This window comes from Penaeus monodon, chromosome 25 (genome assembly GCF_015228065.2).
Source record: "Penaeus monodon isolate SGIC_2016 chromosome 25, NSTDA_Pmon_1, whole genome shotgun sequence".
Classification (NCBI taxonomy): Eukaryota; Metazoa; Arthropoda; class Malacostraca; order Decapoda; family Penaeidae; genus Penaeus; species Penaeus monodon.
Genome location: NC_051410.1, coordinates 23,583,326 through 23,583,903, shown reverse-complemented (window position 1 = coordinate 23,583,903; position 578 = coordinate 23,583,326).

The following is a 578-nucleotide window of genomic DNA, read 5'->3' as shown; positions in this document are numbered from 1 at the left end:
CACCCTGTCTGTCTCCCCTTTTGGTCGCCTTCTGATATAGCAATCTAACTTTTATCAATTACTAGCTGGCTCAGAGGAGGATTTGCTTATTAATGGGGGGGGGGAGTGCATGATATCTTAAAAGTTAATAACTCCACCTAAGCACAATACTGTATTTGAGGGGAAGCTTATTTCCTTATATTTAATACTATGTTCCAACTTCGACCACCACGCCAGAGAGCATTGTAACAAACTCTTACATTTTAGGTGTTTTTGTGCCATAGAAAACATTGTTTATCTACATTTCCTAGATAATAATATGTCAGAGTTCATCCGCCATCAAATAACCTCCTTTAGGATGTTGACGCCATGCTTCTCTATCTTCAAGCTACTAATTATATTTTGTATTGGACATACATTTATATTCCCACCCCCCACGCCTCTTTTGGCATCTTACTGTGCAAGCAAATGCCTGGCATATCGGAAAATTTTTTGGGGGGGTTTTTTGCGTTCCTAAAGCAAACAATTTTTTGTTTAGTGTCTTGCTTATCGCTGTTCGTTGTGCATGGTACGTTAAAACAAAAAGAATAAATTGTTTT